This window comes from Atractosteus spatula, chromosome 10 (genome assembly GCF_055471065.1).
Source record: "Atractosteus spatula isolate fAtrSpa1 chromosome 10, fAtrSpa1.hap1, whole genome shotgun sequence".
NCBI classification, from domain to species: domain Eukaryota; kingdom Metazoa; phylum Chordata; class Actinopteri; order Semionotiformes; family Lepisosteidae; genus Atractosteus; species Atractosteus spatula.
In genome coordinates, this window is record NC_142715.1 from 25,545,543 (window position 1) to 25,565,064 (window position 19,522).

The window sequence follows — 19,522 nt, forward strand, 5'->3', positions numbered from 1 at the left end:
GTGTGTCAGGTACCTCCACATTTTTGTTTTAATAGTTCTGTTAAACCTCTCGACCACACTAGCCTTCACATCACTGGCCGTAACGAAATGTTCAATATTCTCACGTTTGAGAAAATTTTGGAAGGTCCTGTTAAGAAATTCTTTACCCTCGTCCGTTTGTAGCTTTTTAGGAGCACGCCCCTCTTGCAGTATATTTCGGAAGGCGCCTGTCACGGCCCCACCAGTCTTGGTTTTCAACGGCACGGCCCACGTGTATTTAGACAGTATGTCTATACACATTAAGATGTAACAGAAACCGTCGTTGAACTCGCGGTGTTCTCTCATGTCCACCAAGTCGGCCTGCCACTGCCAGTCCATTTCGGACACCAGCGTCCTGTTTCTCTTAAAACGTACGCGCGCCGGCTTGTGCAGCGTATAAGCAGCCTGGCCGGACAACCACTCGACCACCCGGCCGCGGCTGACGCCGCTCACACCCCGGGATCTCGCGGCCCGCACCAGACTCTCCGCGCCGCCGTAACTGCCCGATTTCCCAGGGTTATAATAGAGCGCACTCAACCCCGCGGCAGACATGGTCCCCTTCCAAACCAATACACACGTGCACACACCTAAAGCGTGGCATGCGCCGTCTGGTGGCTTTGGGACCCTGTGGCGTCGGGCCGACCGCCCGGGGGCGGGGAGTTCCGATCCACAACATTGGCTCCTGAGGGGGCGGGACAGCCAACCACCGCGGACGACCATTGGCCTGAAAAGGGGGCGTGGTACCTGTCAAAAGTTTGACGAAAGGTGTCGCTTTATACTACTTATGTCTATGTACATGGTTGGCCAATAAAATCGTGAACTAGGTCGTATGTATGTTTTATTTTGTCCCAGGTGTCCGGCCCATGGAATAGTGTGTGCCAGGTGCATTACCGATGGTCTACAACTAGTTGGTACCACAAGACACTTGTTCCCAGCTTTCCCATTATACAAAATGTCATTTTCAATAGAAAAAACATCTTTGTACTCATACTTGGTATCCGTTTTTTCTTTGTCAACCATGACCCTATCAAATAAAGGCTTTAACGATGGATCATTCCTTTGCAACCTAGCAATATCATCAGGGACCTTCCATTCATGTAGAACCAGTTCAGAATGATCAACTTTGGGTTCTGGTGTACCTATATATTTAGCCAAACGACGTTGTTGACGCGTTTTCCTAGGCCCTTTTGTCCCACCTTCACACAGACTATCGTCTAGGTCTGGCAAGGGTTGCAGACCAGCTTTTGCTTGGACCCTAGTGACCACTGGACATGATAGGTGTACATTAGCCATTATGGAAGCATTTACATTTTTCAGCAAATCAATCAAAAACGGTAAATCCCTTCCCAAAATAACATCTGCAGGTGAGTACTGAACGACTCCTACAATTAATCAATAAAATTGCCCCTCTACTTCTATAGTTATCTCTGTCATTGGGTATTTTCGTTTATCTCCATGTACAAACTGAACCATAATTTGCGTTTCATAGTCTATTCTACTAATCTGAGACTAATGAATGTTTCACTAGAGACACTGAACTGCCTGTATCCAGTAAAGCTTGCACAGATTGACCATTGAAAATTACTGGCCAACATGAACAGTTTTCTTTATCTCCATTTCTTTCCTTAAATATGTCCCCTTCTCTAGGTACATAACAAAACCCTGTCAATTTTGGTTTACGCACTGGACACACTGCGGCTTTATGTCCTGCCTGTTGACAATAAAAGCAAACCAGTTCTTTGACAAAAGTCCTCCTTATAGGTGCTTTATCCTCCACTTACGGTCTTTGCATATCTATTGCGTTACCTCTGAAGTCCTGACCAGTCCGGATACCTCTGGAAACTACCGATGGATACTTCCTTTGTTCCCCTTGACGAGCATGCACGTACTGTAGTGCCAATTTTGCCACCGTTAATCCATCTGGTGGGTCAAGTTCCTTTACCCAAGTCCTGGTTTCAGATGGAAGTACATTCAGTAGTTGCTCCAAAATGATAGTCTCTCCAATTTGTTCCTTGGTACTCTGTTCTGGACGAATCCATCTCTTATATAGTCCCTTTAGGCGGTTATATGTCTCCGTTGGTATCTCTCCTAGTGGAAGTCTCGGATCTCTGAAGCCCTGTCGGTAAGTCTCTGGAGAGATGTCGAACTTCACCAGTATCGCCTCCTTCAGGTCTCTGTAGGTGTTGGACCAGTCCTCGTCCATAGTACTATAGGCTTCCAAAGCTTTGCCTGTTAGTAATGGCACCAGTCTGACTGCCCATTCTTCCTCTGGCCATTCCCACATCCGGGCCATGCGCTCAAAGCGCAGCAGGTAATTTTCAATGTCCTCTCCCTGCTGATATGAGGGCATTTTGGGCTCCTTCCTCTGGAGGGGTTTGTTTGATAATGCCTGAGGAGCTGCCTTGGGGGCTTGTCGTACTGCTGGTGTAGGAAGAGCCAATCGTGGGCTTCCTGGTGGAGACGAGGCTTCTGTCAGTGCCGTTCGCAATTCAGGCGTACCCTGGTTTATGACATTCTGTGCCACATTCAGTTTCTTTAATTCTGTCAAAAGAATCTCCTCTCTTTTTTGTTGCATATTCAAAAACTCTTGAAGCAAAGCCACCACTGCCACTTCAGATCCTGTCCCTTGTGCAGTGTCCGTCTGCACAACTTGATGTGAAGACTTTCTAGGCTTGGTTCCCAAGTCTTCATATTCCTCCTCTTCCGTAGAAGTCACTGTGTTCCAGGGTTCTTCTGTCTTTGGGGTTGAGGATGAGGCATTTTTCTGCGAATGCAGGCCTCTCCTTCTCCTCACAGGATGCACTGTCTTACGGCTGGCCATCCCACTGCTGCCACCAAAATGTCACACAATGGCCTGAGCAAGGCCAGAGTAGGTCCATTTTATCTCAGACTGGCTCCGCTGCAAAAGCACCCAAGCAAACAAATGCAGTCTATTTACAGTTCCCCCAGTCCCCCACACCAGAAAACAAAACACCCAAAAAAAGAAACAAAACTAATTATTCAAATAAAGGTAAATCCTCCTTATCTACCTCTCTCTCTCAATCTCTCTCAATTCAATTCAATTCAAGGTGCTTTGTTAGCATGACCGATGGGTACAATCAGTGTTGCCAAAGCAAATAAAATAATGAAATTCACATGAAACAACACAAAAAATAAAAGTAAAATAAAATCAACAGACATATTACAGACATTTATAACAAAGACATATTATAAAATATTTACATTTCATGTAGACAGAAGGAGCATTATTGGGAGACAGACTCACTGTTCCCCTGGCTGTGACAGGAGATCACATACTGGGCTGCCAGTTCCACTGAGTTCCCTCCTTCCTCTCCCATTAGGATTGGGACCTGTTGTGATTCTGGCAGGTGTGGGACCTCTGGGATTAGATTTCTGAATTTAGGGAAGAATGTTTCTCTAATCCCAGAGTATCTGTCACAGTGCAGTGGGAAGTTTACCTCTGTCTCTATTTCTCCCCGCTGGCAGTGGGAGCACAGCCTGTCCTCTCTGGGCAGCCAGGTCTGCCTGTGTCGCCCAGTTTCTATGGCCAGGCTGTGGTCACTGAGCCTGTACTTCGTCAGGGTCTGTTTCTTTTTGGTGTTTCTTATCTTGGTCAGATATTCAGCTAGTGTGTATTGTCTGTTTAGGGTTCTGTAGAATTCCAGTTTATGTTGTGTTTGTGTGTGTGTGTCCCAGTGTGTGAGATATTGCTGTTTGATCTGTGCTGTGATGTGGTTGAGTCTGAGTTGTGGGCTAGCTGGCTCAGGGGGCTCTGTTTTAGGCTCAGCAGGGCTTTGTGGTGGTAGGAATTTTTGTTGCTGTTTTTTAAGTGTAGCCAATACTTTAATACTCTCTTCTGTAAGCTTATCAATAGTGGGTACTGGCCTAATTTGGCCCTGCACCCGTTGTTAGGTGTTTTTCTCTGCTCAAGGAGGATGTTTCTACATCAGAGAGTTTCTGTGGGGTGTTTGTCCCATTGAGTGTGTAGTGTTTCATAGCCGTTCAGGGACGCCAAATATGTAATCATAGTGGCTCTCTGAAGGCACCAGTTCTGTAGGGTTTGGGCATTTACTGAGACAATTATTAATTGTAGCAGTAAATCACAAAGTTGATTCTTTTGATGGCTTTAGAATCCAACCATGCGATATAACTCAAACAACGCACACACACAGGTACTAATACACGAGGATACATTTATTAATACATAGAATATGCATGTAAACCTAACAGATCTTATCGAGAGGGTTATCAGAATACAAAAGGTATATATTCAATCAGTTATGAAGTGTTACACATCAAGAGGACATACGTTCAGTATATCATTCATTAAGACCGTTTCGTAAAGTGAACTTGGTTACAACTTCTACATTAGATACTCAAAACAAGTACATAACTCTTAGGAATTAAATTGATATCAACTGGTTGGGATAACAATTGAATTCTCGAGCTGTAATGCATTGAAGTTGAATACTCATCCAATTTCTGGGGGTTCAGATCTCCTGCAGGCACAAACAATCAGCTGCAGGCTTGTTGCTATCCAATCCGCGCTCTCTGGCTCCGTGCCAGGCTGTGCTGTGCGGCTTGCGACGGTGCGCTGCTGATGCTCACTGACCGGCTAGTTAGTGTTGGCTTTAACTAGCAAAGTTTGTGCACAGGAGAAAAGATGACTGTGGATCCCAGCAAGTCAGGAAGAGGACCGGTTCGTTCCTGATGAAGAGCTAGTTCTGAATAGTGATTCAGCTGTCCACAGTTCTGACCTGTCCACGAGGCCTGCTGCTGGTTACTCTCTGGCAACCTCCACTCTAGACTCTTAGAACAAAGGAAAGTTCTGGCACTCGGACACACTGGCCGTTCCGTGGTTGTCCGGGCTGAGTCTCGGGATGGTCAGGAGGCGCGCTGCGAGAATGTCCTGCCCTTGGGAGCCTTCTGCTCCTGGGCCGTCCTGCCCTGGAATTCTCCTTTGAATTCCCTTTAGAACAGTCCACAGAATCCTCTCCAGAATCTTACTGAATCTCCCGAATCTGAATCTTGTTGAATCTCAATCTCCAGGCCTGTGTTGCCTGTTTTTACCTGGAGGAACTTCAGCTTGTTGATTGGCTGAAAGTTCCATGGGCATCAGAGTCCCACGTGGGTTACTCAGCCCTACCAGTCCCTGATTGGTTGATCAAGGTGAGATATGAGTCACTTAGTCCTGACACTTAGTAATGCAGTCCAGATGTCCATCCGGCACTCCCTAGACTGATAGGCGCCAGTGGATGACCATTGATCATGATAGCCAGACTTAGCTAAGTGCATCCCCCTTTGGGAGCTGTCCTAGGAAACCTTAAATCATCTTGCATGAATAGTTTCTCTGTGGCTGCACCACAGAGATGAACAGAGAAATGGGGCCTCATTTGGGAAGCTCAGAAACACTTAATTCTGCCTTATTATTAAGCCTCGCCGCTACAAGTGTAATCCTGGTCTGTGAGGGGACCCCACACTTCACTGCCATATAGGGCAATGGGTTGGATTACACTTTCAAATATTTGGAGCCAGATTCTTGTTGGTGGATTGATGTTGAAGAGCCTCCTTCTTATTTGTACCTGTTTCCCTGAGGTCTGGCTTTCTTCTGGAAAACCATAACTCTGGTCCAGATTGACTGTCATCACCCAGGTCTGACAGTACTGCTCCAGCAGTGCCAGGTTCTGCTGCAGCCCCTGTTCTGTGGGCGACAGCAGGACCAGGTCATCTGCATAGAGCAGAAACATGATTTCTGTGTCGTGTAGAGAGAGACTGTCTGAGCTGCAGACTGTTCCAACATTCCTGCTAATTTGTTGATATAGATATTGAACAGTGTTGGGCTCAAGCTGCAGCCCTGTCTCACCCCACGGCCTTGGGTGAAGAATTTGGTCCTTTTGTTTCCAATTTTCACTGCACATTTGCTCTCTGAATACATTGATTTAATTATGTCATACACTTTGCCCCCTATGCCACTTTGGAGTAGATTGTAAAACAATCTTTCATGCCAAATCGAGTCAAATGCTTTTTTGAAATCGACAAAGCAGGCAAAAACATTTCCTTTGTGTTTTTGGTGGACGTGTTTGTCTATCAATGTGTGTAGGGTGTAAATGTGATCAGATGTGCGGTGATCTGGTAAGAATCCAGTATGACTTTTACTCATGATATTGTGTTCGGTAAGGAAGGCCAATATTCGTGTATTTAGGATACTGCAGAATACCTTCCCCAGGTTACTGTTCACACAGATGCCCCGGTAGTTGTTGGGATCAAGTCTATCTCCACTCTTATAGATGGGCGTGATCAGTCCTTGGTTCCAGGCCTCAGGGAAACATCCGGCTGTCATGATGAGATTGAAGAGTTTGAGCAGGGCTTGTTGCAACTTTGGGCTGCTGTTTCTCAGCATCTCATTTATGACTCCTTCTTGGCCACAAGCTTTGCATGGTCTGAGGGCCTGGAGTTTGTACAGTAGCTCCTGCTCAGTGATTGGGGAATCTAAGGGGTTTTGGTTGTCTTTGATAGCCAATTCCAAAATTTCGAGTTTTTCATAAATGGTGTTTTGGTCTGATTGATTTGTATTTGGGAGCTTTTGATAGAGATGTTCAAAGTATGTTTGCCAGATTATTCCATTTTGGATGGCCAATTCTTCTGGTTTTGATTTATTTAAATTATTCCACTTTTCCCAGAAACAGTTCTGATTTAGTGACTCCTCAATTTCTGCAATTTGTTTGTTTATCCATATGTTTCTTTTCTTTTTCAGCGTGTGTTCATAAAGTTTTACCGTGTCACAGTAGCTGAGGCACAGATCTGTGTTGTGTGGTTTTCTGTGTTTTTCATTTGAGACTTTTCGTAGTGCATTTCTAATGTTTTTGCACTCCGTATCAAACCACTTTTCTTTTGCTTTTGTTTTTTGGTACTTTTTTGATTTAGTTGTTTTTAGCTTAGATTTTGATGCTAGTTTGTGGAATAGGTGATTTAGTTTTTGTGTGGCCAAGTTTATGCCTAATTTGTTGGTTTGATACAGAGTGTTTAGAAATGTGTCCAACAGTGTCTGAATTTCATCATCGCCCAGTGCAGTTTGGTATCTGTCTAGGGTGTCTGTGTCCCATCTGTATGCCTGGTTGAGGTCGTACAGCAGGCTGGGGTGTGTCATTGTGTCTCTGCGCTCGTGTGCTCTCTTCATGTTGAGTGTGATCTGGCTGTGGTCGGAGAGAGGAGTTTGTGGCCTGACAGTGAAGGCACTGATACAGGAGGGGTCCAGGTCGGTGATGGCGTAGTCCACCACACTGCTGCCCAGAGCTGAGCTGTAGGTGAACCTGCCTAGAGAGTCCCCTCTAGTCCTGCCATTGACGATGTACAGGCCCAGCCCTTGAAAGAGTTGGAGCAGCTCTCTCTCTCTCTCTCTGTTGATATAACACCACCTAACAACCACCAACCACTTAGCCTGAGGAGCCAGCTTAAATAGCATGTAAACCCTCCCCCTCTGGAACAAACCATTTCTAAAATTCAAAGTTGTTTTTCACATTTCCTTAAATAACCCTTGAGAAGTGGGGTTAGGTTTGGCCTTCTTAGGCCACCATAGGCTGACTCACCCTGGAAGTACCGACACGAAACAAACAGTGAGTAACATCCGTTATGAGAGCACTCTCCATTCAAACCACAATACTCACTCATACCTGTGTTTAAGAATTTGAATGTATATAAAATTAGGTATGTTTGTGTACGTGAATGTATATGAAATTAAGTAAGAGCAGTTTCTAGTCAAGCCCTGAGTGTGCATCCTCAGCAACGTATCTAGCAACAGCTCAATGGAAGGTGTATGAATGTTGTATTTTCCGTACTATCAGTACCTCGTGACAGGCTCCTCTGTCACAAGGTATCAAATTACAGCACGTAACAACTGAGTACTGTACCTGAGACAATATCATCGGCATTTCCAATAATGACCAACATCATCAACTTCAAGTAAAATAAGATTCACACATGGAGTTTTATCTTGGAATGGAGGGCGAGATAATTCATTTATGCTTCCGTTGCATCTTGAGCTAAACTATTTTAAAAATATGATGCAAATTTGTTCAAGGCACTTGTAATCACCTTAAAGAGAGTTTTCATGAAGACATACGTTGGCTAGCTCTCCACTGTTAATTGACAGGACTTTTGAAGAAACTGTTTTCATACAACCAACATACAAACTGCACATCTTAATAAACATGAATGGAAATCCATGTTGTGAATAACATAAACCTTCAATACACATGATTGAGTTCTTGAGGCTGGCACCTAAGACCACTCAGCCATCCTGACAAGCAGTGGAGGCTTGTGTGTTGAATGTCCCCTTTACTTTGTCGAAGGATTATTAACTACTACCGATAGTTCTTTTCTTCTTATTACAGAGATTTCTACATTGCAAGACAATTGATGAAATAGATAAAGTAAAGACTTGGTAAATGAAACAGGGACGGACGGGGTTGGAACCCCCGATCTTCGATTTACGAGACTGACACCTAACCGATTTATGACATTCACAATAGATTTAAGGAAAGCACAATTGCCGGGACAGGGACTTGAACCCTGGACCCTCAAATTAAAAGTCTGATGTTTTACCAACTGAGCCATTCAGGCTCTAGAAACAAACAGACCTTGTCAGGATCCTTGCAAGTCACATGTCTCTTCTTGTGCCGAAGCGCAGTCACTCCTGACCCATCTGGAATGACCACTGACAGACTTTATCCAGAAGCACCGGCACCACTCCCAGTAGAATGAGAGAGAAATACAGAACGACACGAGGAGTCAAGGGGTTGCAACTGTGCTGAAATTTAACCATTCACATTCCAGATCACGTACAAAGGTTATTTGCCTTCGCCAGACATCAAGTGTATTGATTCTGATTAGTCCTAATTTATATCAGCTGATCTCATATAACCAACCGATCTGGAAGAATGAACGTTCAAACTGCACAGCGGAACATGAAGAGAAATCCGTCTGCTGATTGTCACCAAAGAATGTCGTTACAAATTATCCGCCGAGATGTTTTACCTATTCGTCCACCTCTTTCCTTCCTACTTTGCAGTGAGCACAATTCTTTCAGTTTCTTCTCTTGTATTTTCCTGGCTATTTTACTGTCCCTTTCCCCCATGTGGAGATGGATCCACAACCGAAACCCTGTTTCACCCTGTGTTTGTGCAACGTCAGTCTGTGAAGGGAAAGCAAATTTTACAGCTCCAGTGGAGCAATCGGTCAGCGCGCGGTAATTCCGCGGTAAGGTCACTACTTAAATTCCCACCAGCTGTGGACCCCCTGCTGATCTGTACACAGATACTGTATATGTGTGAGGCCTACTGGGACTAAGGGAGCACGATGAAGACTTGAAACAGCTCTCGCATTAGATTCTGTGTTTTTGTTGTTCCTCAGATTTGTTTTTAATGTTCTTTTTTATTTTCTGTAGTCGTTAGACTACTGCTTTTCCTAGGTTCCTGGAAGACTTCTGGCTTTGTGGTTGTTGTGTTTTCGGGTTACAAGTATTTTTTTCTATTGATAGGACCCCACGCATTACTGTGGGACTACTTAACTTAAGTTATTACATTGTACCTGAAATTACCGCATAAACTGTTTTTCTTTTTTTTTAATAAAGGCACAAATTATTTTTTTTTCTTGCGGCTGATTGGTATCTACAAGGGGTCATTGCAACGATCTTGGCTGCTGAAATTTGCCAGCAGCGCTGTACTAAACCTGTTCTCAATTGCAACAAACCTAAAATAACATCTGCTGCCCATTAGATGTTACTGATGTAGGAGACTAACTTAAACCTCCTCTTCACAGGGTTTAAGTAGCTCAGTAGTGGAACAGGTGATCGCATTTGAACTGTTCTGAATGTAGTGGAAATAATATAGTCACAATAACGAACATATGCACCACTCCCTTGAAATATTTAGCTAAAATTGTTTTCTAGGCACCACAACTATTCACAATGAATTGTATCAATACATGTCTTTATTAATAAAAGTGTAATTTATTAATAATTCAGATTAATGTATATCTTTTTTTGTAGCTGTATTACCGGTAATGCATGTACAGCCCTTAATATGCAATAGTGGATTTTCAGGTATCCTGGGGAGGGAAGAAAATGGAAATGAAGGAAATACATATTTAAAGGGGGTGTAAGTCTTACATGTGTTTTGTCACATCTGGGTGTTAGCTGAATAGATTTTTGTATTACTTATTGTGATTTGATATATACTTGTATTTCTCAGGAGACAGCAGAAAAATTGGGGAATTTGCGCATACAGAAAATAACTTGAACTGAATAGGCAAATGTAAGGTTATGTTAAATTTTTAAAAAAAAAACTTTGTCACCTTTTTCAACGTGATTATTTAAGACAGTTGCTCGGAAAAGTATCTCTTCTCGTATCTATGGCTGTTGTCCTACAATAATGGTGGTGAAATAGGAGGAATGTGCAGAAAGAATCGGAGATGGAACAGAAGACTCACCCAGTCGATAGAAAGGTTGTGTAGGACCGCGCACACTACAGTGACAGCACTGAGAATCGTGAGCTTCATTACTACACCTACATCCTAACCATCCAGAAAATCCTCAATTACAACCTACAGTTAAATCTCTCTCTTTGTGAACCCAATTGCTACAAAATGAATGGGAGCCTATCTCCCTGTTCTAAAGATGCTCCCACTAGCCAGGAGAGGCACTTTTTAACCAAGGGATTCTCTAAACAAGAAATTAAAGTTTCTAAAAACAACAGAAGGGCAAGCTCTCTTTATGAGGGTCAAAGACTAAACTCCAATCTGGTCTTTCCAGTTGATCTGGACAAGCAGTAGAAGCAAGAAATAGCTCTGTCATTCCAGGACGGTTGACTGACAATCATTTACCCAGAACATAACTAAACTTTATGGTTGCTTTGATCACTGAATCTCACACCTCAACATTTAAGCAAACATCTCCTTGCTTTGCAGCCCCTAGTCATGTACTGGAACTGGAATTGGAATTGATGACATTACCCAGGTGTACCTAGATTTTTTAAAACACTTACATAGTCACAATAGTGCAGTGAATGGGGATTTTAATTTTCTGTAACAATCAGAAATTATAGCAGTATATTTTGAGAGTACTTGTAGACTTCTAGGAACTAATCAAACATAATAATCTATAGTTTCACACATGTATTATAACCAAACAATATACAATTTATTGATATAATTATAATTTGCATAACAAAAAATAAGCATAATAGAACATATCTGAGAAGTAATCTGCTTTGATATCAATGGCTATTAGTGGACTAACAGTTATAGTATACAGAATAGATGTTACAATATTGTAGTCAAAAGTGTTTAATAGGATTTTTTAAATTAAATTGTATCTTTTTGGAAGACTTGATGATTCAGTGTAGAATTCACTTATACTTATGGAGTATCAATGTTCTTAAACCACAGTGAGGAAGACCTAGTAATTTCTGAGTCTAGTAATTCTCTCTGCAGTCAGAGAACAGAATTCCTGGTCTTGGGAAATCTAAAGCTTTGCTCTGTCCAGACCTTACTCCCTCCTCATTGATCAGCTGCTGATCAGTTTAAATCAATTTGGCTATCTGATTGGCTAGGTGTGTCAGGGTTTCAATGACACTCTGATCTTTGTGATCTAACTTTGAACAATTCAGGTCTATCAGCCTTTATTGGCTGTTATTGATCCTTGTAGGACATGACAGAGTGAAGCTACCGCTACTGCAAAATGCCTGATTCCCCCCTGTCATGGATGACAGTGCAACAGAGATGGATTACTGGAGGTTATCTCTCTCATCCCTGAACTACCTAACCCACACTGAGCCCCCTGGCTGTAGCCCCTTTTACCTGAAGTGGGATCTCCCTCACCTTTGCCCACATCACTGTATCCAGAGGGTGTCTCATCAGAGAGGAGTCTCCCTGTGAACAGAAGAGCAGGTCAGTAATGTCTCTGTCATTCTGACACAAACTGGCCTCTTCATTTCCAGTTAGTGTTTATTTGCAGATATGAAATTAGGTTGAGATTTATTTCTGACAAAGGCTACTGTGGGCTGGTACAGGGGGTACTCCTTAGTCTTATTTAATTTAACTCACCTGACACAGCGTCTGGACTCTGGGGCACAGTGATGGCATCATTATAGTACTCAGGGGCCTCTTCTTTCACAGAGGACATCATCTCTCCTAAAGCACACAGAGCACAACTTCACTGTCACACATCAGAACACTGAGTTACCTAGAGCACAGGACTGCTGGAGCTCATCAGAACACACTGATTAACTCAACATCACACAGGAACTAAAACTCCAGGCTCTAAGTACAGGAGATCAGGGGGAACCTGATTTCCAGTCCTATTCACAACTGTGATAAATGTAAAACAATTCCTAGATTTTCAAATAAGATGTTGAAGGTCAACAGGGCAGAGAAAGTTTGGCTGTATTTGGACAGAGAGGGTGATGATGTGAACCCTATGAGATACTGAAGAGGAGCTGGACACTGGCAGCAGTGACCCAGACTGAGTGTGCAGGGCTGAGATCACAGAGAGAGAGTCAGATTCATGTAACTGGTGCAGAATAGTACAGACTCCGTATTCAGAGGCTGAGAGAGAAGAGTGAGAGGAGAGAGAGTAGAGAGATTCAGACTCAGTGGGACTGGTGCAGAGATTCCCCATGTGACTGGACTGAAATAACCCACCTGACAAGGCATCTGGACTCTGAGGTACAGTTACTGCATCATCATAGTACTCTGGGATCTCTTCTTTCACAGAGGCTATTGAGTCTCCTGAACCACACAGAGAGACAGAGAATGTACACTTCAGGACTCAGACTTAGTTTGACCATAGAGCTGCAAAGTAATTGTAAAGTGTGATCTTAAATGTTTTGTGGTGTATAGTTAAACAAAAACTCTAGGGTCGCTGATTAATCTGATCTGAAAGGCAGTTTTTACAGCATGCTCTTCCGCAGTCTCCTTTTCTATCAAAACCAATTAAAGAAGCACCCTGTTTACCACCCCAGTATTGACCAGATCTAGTTTTGCTCAGCATCTGTGATTTGCTGAGATAAGGCTAGTGTGAGGCAACACTGAAGAGCAGACTCCCCTCACCTGGTATTGGGTCTCCCTCACTGTCCTCCACATCATCATATCCAGAGGGCAGCTCGTCAGAGAGGAATCTCCCTGTGAACAGGAGGACAGATCAGTCGTACCCACAGTCAGACAGCAGCCTCACTGTCCTCTACTGGAAGAGAAGCCAGGGTGTGAGTTTGTGTTTATAAGGCAGATCCAGAATCGTGCTGTGTTGATTTTCTTCACTTAGTTTGACACCAGTTGAGAAAGAAAACTCTACTGGTTTAAAACTAAAAAATACTTTTTTCATAAGGTAGCCCAGGGACAGTGATGTGATCATTTTCTTTACCTACCTTAACACACCTCTTGAGAAAGAAAATTTCTTTCAGAAACTAGTATGGTGAGATTCTCCACTCACCTCTCCTGGGGGCGCTGTAAGTTCCCTCTCTGGCCAGTTTGTACACTATTTCCTCATAGACAGCATCATGATAGGGGGCGAGTGCTCCCTTAGATAGGGCTGTGTGAGGAAACAGACACTCAGGGTTAATATGCAGGGAGAGGAGTACAAGATAAAAAATTCACTGCTAAACCTACTTTGGACATTTGAGCACATAAATGTTATGATTCTGGATTTGCAAATTTCCTGATATCTCCATCTGTAATTGTTGCTAATCTTTTTCAAATAATCTTTCTTAAACTTCAAATGGATTTCTCTACCCTATTAAAATTGCTCAAATCCAGCACACCTTTAAATTAGACAGGTTTTACCTCAATTGTTTTACCTCAGGCAATTGTGATTTTAAAGCAGGTTTATTCCTCGTTAATTATAGGAATATTAGTTCCATGTGAGTGACAGAAATGACCAGTAGAGGTCATTATGTGGATGGTGAGTTCCCTCCCTACCTTTCCTCAGATTCCTGTTCTGGATCAGCTGCCCCACTAACAGGGCTAGCACCACGAAGAGCAGAGACCCCAGCAGCAGGAGGACCAGGGGCGAGGCAGATAGACCTCCCAGTGGCTGTGTCTGGGGTGTTGTCCTGGTTCTGCCTGAGAGAGGGGGAGACAATGGATGAACAGGGATCAGGAGAGGTGCTCTTGGGCTCATATACACTTCAACACATGTCCTGTTCTCCTCCTGTTCCCATATGTTGCTCTCATGGCTTCAGGGTGAAGATCAACGCAGAATAGTTAAGGATTCCCAAACTAACCTATCAGGACTGTCAGTAAATCAGTGAGGAAAGAGAGTACACTAGCACTAGATCTACACTGGGAAACTGAAAACACTGATCTTCACCCTGAGGGAGGAGAGGAGACACTACAGCAACACTGGGAATCTAAAGAGACATTGATCTTCACAATGAGGGAGGAGAGGAGAAGCTACAGCTACACTGGGAATCTGAAGAGACAGAAAGACAGGAGTTATCAATGACAAGGAGGATTTCTGTTCACCTGTAGCTGTTGCTGGACTGGCTGTTGTCTTTGACAAACCTGTAAAAGAGATAGGAGAACTGTTATTATTTTGCCTTTGGTTTTATAGCAAGTTGAATCCAGAGTGGTCTTAATAAAAAGAAAATCTTTACATTTGTTCCTTGAGGTCAAATGTAGGATTGCAAGATGAAAGGTGTCTTGTTCTGAATTAAAGACTTGTGTTGTTCACATACACAGGGCTACAAAACATCCCAATCTTGTGACTGATGATCTTAGCTGGTTCAGTTAGATATTAAGCACTGATATAATATGTGTAACAGTGTATCTTCTCCATCGATATGCTACTTTGTTCATCTACAGTTCTAAGACTCTCCTCACCTGTACAGGTAACCCCTGCATCTTCCTTGTGTCGACAGTCACTCTGATTCAGTCCAGAGTGACAGCAGTCCCACAGGTGAAGTTCACTGCCTGTGCAGTTCACCTCGTCCAGCCAGATGGCGCCATTTCCTGGTCCGAATGAGGCCTCTATCTCTGCTCTCACTGCGTCTCCACAGCCCAGCTGTCTGCAGACCACCTGGGCATCCTGCAGGTCCCAGGAGTCGTCACAGACTGTCCCCCAGGAGCCCTCATACTGCAGCTCCACCCGGCCAGAGCAGTTAGTGCCTCCAGCCAGGCGCAGAGCCAGTGGGACTGAAAGTCAACAGAAAGGTTACCGAGTGTCATTAGATCTGTGACTGTAGACGAGAGCAGAGAGGTTACTGAGTGTCTTCAGCTCAGTGACTGTAGTAGAGGTTAGTGAGGTATTGAGTGGCTCTAGAAGAGAGCTGTATGGTTAGTGTTCCTCAGCTCACGACAGCAGTGTCTCTGACTGTTTTACACACTGAACTCACCTGGGCAGTACAGCTGAGGCTGCTCTTCCTGAGGGGCTGGAGTGCTTCTGTCAGCTTCTTTCCTAGGACCTTCAAAGATTAATAATAATTATTTCATTTTATACATGTTTGGATATAAATTAATAAGAATTCAGTTTAAAGCTTTTGTCTGTTCTAAATATGGCAAAACACTAATTCACAGAGCATTACTCTTCCCTCTGTACCTGAGCAGGTGATCTCAGCCACTTCCCGATCTTTGCAGTCATTCTGACCCCAGGGGGAGGAGGGACACTGCCACAGGGTGGAGTCGTGTTTGCAACAGGAGACAAAGTCCAGCCATTTGGGATCAGGGCTCAGCCTGGAGTTTGTCTCTCTGACGGTGCCCTTGTCTCCACAGCCCAGCTGTTTACAGATCACTGCAACTGTGATGTCTGTCATGCTGTTGGCACAGATGCTGCCCCCGGTGCCATTGTAGTAAACCTCTGCCTGTCCTGAACAGCCTGCAGACAGTCTCAGGAGAGTGTGATCTGTCAAGACAGCAGGGAAAGTCAAAGGCAACAAACCCTGACAAGACAGCCCAACGTTTCATTCTGAACTGATAAGAAAAAAAACAACAAACAATGTGAACAGCAATCAGTCTCATTTCCTGTACTCATCCAGTTATAACTGACTCACATAATGAAACAAGGACAGCTGTACAATAACACAGTTGACATGAAGGTGACAGGAGTGTGTGGTTCTGTTCATTCAGAATCTAGACAGTGCATCACACAGAGCTTTAAAATCCCATTAGAAGATCAGGTTCTGATCCAAAACGTCATTCTGATCAGCTTGGCTATTCAGCAGCAGCACAACTAAGGAACTGAGTATGAAAGTAGAACGCGTGGCTCAGGGTGAGTGGTGCTGCGCTGTGAAAGGAGAACGTGCTGCTTGGGGTGACATTTAACACCGTGTGGTTCATCAGGATCTGGCCAGAAGCCATTCTTGGAAGAAATTAAAATGAAACATTTGAGGCAGAAAATCAGGAAAGGCAATTGATGTGAAACGTTTGAAGATTGGATTCTAGATCTTGCTGGAGCACTGAGATGAATATATCCCCATTCACTAGTGGAGGGGAATTCACGTTCAGTGCCAGAGTTTCTTTCTTTATTTATTTATTTTCATTTTTGCTGGGATGTGAATATGTGCATTCCCAGCTGTATCATAACTATATCTTAGTCTCTTTTTACAAAGCTTTGCATGATCTTGGCCCAAAATATTTGAGTGATCTTTTAGTCCCTTATAATCCCTCTCGTACACTTCACAATCACAAGGAGCAGGTTACCTAGTTGTTCCTGGAATTAAAAAAGTCACAGCTGGCAACAGAGCATTTTCTTATAGAGCTCCCCAATTCTGGAATAGCCTCCCCGCAGATCTGTGGAATTAAGACGCACTCCCAGTGTTCAAATCTGGGTTAAAAACATATTTGTTCAGTCTAGCCTTCGGATAAATATTTAGGAAAAGCAAGCCACGCAACCTACCAATTTCTGTTTTCGTTGTCATTCACTAATACTTTATTTCTTGTCTATTCTGAGGTGGACTGTTAGGAAGCCAGGCCCAGAATCCAGCTCCTTCTACCTGTCGAACTCAACTTCCCAGAGAAATTTCAACCAAAGGAAACTACTGAACATTCCAGACACTGCTGGACCTCACTACACATTACTGAAATAAAAATACTATCTTTTTCACCATGTCTGTTCATTTTAATTAACAGAGGAGGATAGGCTCCCCCTTTCGAGCCTTGGTTCAGGCCTGGAAATCTGTAAAGCTGCTTTGTGACAATGTCCATTGAAAAAATACAAATAAAACTAAACTGTATTGAATTGAATTTTCCTCAATAGGATATATTTAAGCACTCCAAATGCAAACCATATCCACGTTGTGGAATTCGAGAATATGGATGATTTTTGTTTTTCGTTCATTTACCTGAACACAGGATTCTCACATCCTCCTTGTGTCCACAGTCATGCTGTCCCCACCCTGGTGAAGGACACTCCCACAGAGACGACTCGTTACCCATACAGCCCACCTCGTCCAGCCAGATGCGTCCAGTTCCCTGGCTGAAGGAGGCTGGCACTGGGGCACTGAGGGCCGTCCCACACTGGAGCTGCCTGCACACCACCTGAGAGCCTGCCAGGTCCCAGGAGTCATCGCAGACTGTCCCCCAGGAGCCATTGTGATAAACCTCCAGCCTCCCAGCACAATCGCCTCCTGCTCCAACCAGCCTTAAGGAGCACTGGGCTAGGAGAGAGGCAGGACCAAATGATAAAGACACATTCCTATAAACATAGTAGTTCAGGTGGGTAGCTGTGTCAGCATGCGTAGGCTGCAAAGGAACAAGTAATAGGTTTATTCCATGCTGAAAAAAAGAAGAAAGAAAACACAACGTTTCGGCCGTGGAGCCTTCTTCAGGTGTGAATTTCTATAAACATTGCTGATACAATTACCTCCTACCTCATCTAGCCTGAGGGAGTGCTGGGCTAGGAAAGAGACATATATATCATTATGGCTGGAGTGGTGTCATTCAAGCTAACATTGACTCTTAAAAAAAAGTTAGGAGTCTCAAAAATATTAGTTTACATATCTGCAGAACTGGTAAGCACAGAGGAACAAAGTGAATCTTTTGGTTTACTCGAATTACCTCCTTATTAGAGTTGTCATCAGACTAAATTCACAGGATAAAATATAAACAAAGAGAAAGAAGAGAGAGGTAACTGAAGGAAGGAAGAGAGAGGAGGCATGTCAGACAAGAAGAAGTGGAGATAAAATTCTAGTTAAATAATGTGAACCTTGTTTAAGAGACCTTGCAGTCTTGTAATTTAAGAACATTAAAACATTTTCAGGTTTCCTTTATTGTGCAATCCTCAGGGTAAAGGCATTCTCTCCTAGTTGGAGGTTTAGAATAGAAAGTAGATTTTCATTCACTTTTCGGCATTATATTAGTGAGAACATATTCTGTTCATTTAGGATGCAGGGTAATTCTCTGGTTAGCCTGTTTATGCATCATAGAGGATTTCAGATTATAGAGTTATAAGGGAAAAATGTTTTATATAACAAGGGGTAAACTATGGATTTTTACCCTGTCTTCAAACTAAGTGTCTGTAGAAAACCAGAATAGAAATAGCTATAAGTCAATGAATTCTGACCATTCGGAGGCTTAGAGAGATATCATTGCTGTTTGGGGCAATGCTGAGCAAAAAACAAGTTTTTGTTTAATCTTCATTGCCTGCATGTCAGTCAAGTGCAGATCAATCAGATTCTAGCAATCAGTTTGTAAGAAGTCTTCTTTTTTACTGCATAAATCCTATATATAGCCTCTCTAGCACTGCCTATGTCACTAAGACATATGAGAAATGTGATGATTCAGGTTTAATATCCAAGGGTTTAGCTTCAATTCAAGCCCTGGTCCAGGCCTCTACTGTCTATACTTCACAAGATATTGCACCCCAAGATGTTTAAGGGCACTTTCTTCCAGGCGGAAATTTCCCCTGGATTCTGTGACAACCTGAGACTCCATCTCCAATGGATTTGTTAAGATTATGTCACGAACACGGACTGAAATCCGTGTCAGATCTTGTAGAAGACCCTATGCGATGCGGTAAGAGCTGGAGAAAACAGGAGGCGTGGTAAATGGAAAACAGAGGGGTTTAATAGTGCACAAAATAATAGTGACAGTCCGTGAGACAGTGTACGAGGAAGACAAAACGGCATCCAAATCCAAACGGGTCCAAGGGCAGGTCAAAGCACACTCCGAAAGTCCATCAACTGGAAATCCATCTAGGCGGGCCTTGCGACATCTTACCCTAATGATGAGCCCCGAGGACTGGAAGAGCTGGTCTTAAATAATAACACTAAAAGGGTACGCCTGGAGAGCTTAATCACACGAACAATAATGGGAGCAGTGAAGCGCCCTCTAGGGAGGGATGTCGGGCGTGACAGATTCTGAATGTTTTAATGTTTATTTTCTTGTTATATCAATGGAAATCCAGCCTATTCAAGATAAAACATTATATATCATTAATACAACTAAAAGATTGTTTTTATGGACCTAATAAACCAGTACTTTTCAATGCTTATGATGTAGTAAGTGCATCTACATCCAT

The 19,522-nt window shown here is 43.3% G+C and overlaps 1 pseudogene; it reads right to left on the reverse strand.

Moving 5' to 3' along the window:
* Positions 1 to 605: 605 nt before the first annotated feature.
* LOC148826656 (scavenger receptor cysteine-rich type 1 protein M130-like) overlaps positions 606 to 19,522 on the reverse strand; it is a 28,521-nt pseudogene continuing 9,604 nt past the window's right edge.